A 1,940-nucleotide genomic window follows, 5' to 3' on the forward strand; every position below is an offset into this window, starting at 1 on the left:
TAACCCCGCCAAAACTCCTCTTTTTTTTGTTTACTATTAACTACTAAATAATATATATAATTTCACAACTATATTAATAAATTTATAATTTCTAATGGCATAAAAAATTATATTTTTTATATTCACAAACATTAAAGTCTTTGTAATTATAAATATCTAATAAATATAATTTATAAACCAAGTTTTGATCCAAAACATAAGTATAAATATTCTCTTCAAAGCAAAATAAACATAATCCAAAACATAATTATAAATATTGTCTCCAAAGTAACATAAGCATAATCTAAAACACTCAATTTTTATCTTCATACTCTTGTAAGTTAGGTTCGGGAAAGTTAGGTTTCGGCCAAAAATTACAAAAATACCCCCTCACTAAAAAAAAAACTTTAGCCCGGCGGGAAACCCGCCCGTCCCGCCAAAGCCCGCGGTTTAAGCGGTGCGAATTAAGCGGACTTTTGCTATTTGGCGGTTCCGATTTTCCAGCCCGACTCGCCTTTTTTGACGAGTTACGCGGACCGACCCGGCGGGTTTAGACCCGTTTGCTACCCCTAATCTTCTGGGCACGCTGTAGAATTGTCCAGAACTTTACCAACAAAGTAAATACGTGTTGCTTTTTTTTCTATAACACATACTTTCAACAGCAACTGAAAAATTTTCCTTTCAGCATCATGGTATTAACCCTTTTTTTTGTTGAAAGCTTGTCCTATTTGAAAGTCTGTTCCGCTTTGATACATACAAGCCGATATCTATATGCAAAGACAATTACATACAAAGCCCAAATAGTATATTCTTTCTTCAGGTTCGTATACTACTTTCATTGAGACCTTGATAACATTTTTTTCCTACATTACAGACCAAAAAAATGAAATAAAAAAATTTGCATCAACTACGAAACTCAATCATATCAAATTATTTATCAAAATATTTTTATTTAATAAACTTTTCATATGAATATTTTATTCTACAGAAACTAAAAAGCTTTGTAGTATGTGGAACATAAAATCACTTAGTAGTTAATGGACATTGTCGCCAAAAATTTCTCCGAAGAATCATATTGTGTGAATACTGAAATGGCACAATTAAAAGAATATGAAATAAAAAATAAAATTGCGTCATTGCAACTCAGTTAGGCACAAGCAGGAGGCTATTCCTAACAACCTTAAATCCTGATGGTGTCTTTAGTTATCTATTCTTTGTGCGTCTCAATAAAGTTACCAACTTACCATGATAGAAGCTATATTTCTTTGATAGCAACTTACTCTTTGTCTCTGGGAATGCAACTACTGCAAACAGGTATAATTATCCGACAAACATTTTTCATTGTTTTTGTTCAAGACAAAAGAGAATATAACTAACCAAGTGATTAAGACCATAAACCAACTTCACGGTATAACAGCAAGATATCACAACGGATACGCCACTATATTCCGTAACCACTGAATCCCAGTAAATAATGTGCCATAATGAATACTTAATGCCAAAAAAATGGAAACTCGAAAGACAAAGACTAAAAGGGAAAGGTCAACACTAGGTAAAGACACAAAACACACTAATAACCTCACACTCTACTGATTTTAGCATTGGAGTGCCTTGCAGGTTGTTCTTCCAACCTGATTCTACACTTGAAGAAATTGAAATCTCCCATCTCCACCTCTGATTGTGACTTCATTTCGAATACAAACAATTCTATAAACCGAACCAAAATGATCGGTACAATCAGATTAACCGATAACTAGTCATTTGAATATTCACACTAATATCTACTGATTTTAGCATTGGAGTGCCTTGCAGGTTGTTCTTCCAACCTGATTCTACACTTGAAGAAATTGAAATCTCCCATCTCCACCTCTGATTGTGACTTCATTTCGAATACAAACAATTCTATAAACTCTATAAACCTGATCGGTACAATCAGATTAACCGATAACTAGTCATTTGAA

The sequence above is a fragment of the Arachis ipaensis genome, chromosome B08, assembly GCF_000816755.2.
Source record: "Arachis ipaensis cultivar K30076 chromosome B08, Araip1.1, whole genome shotgun sequence".
Classification (NCBI taxonomy): Eukaryota; Viridiplantae; Streptophyta; class Magnoliopsida; order Fabales; family Fabaceae; genus Arachis; species Arachis ipaensis.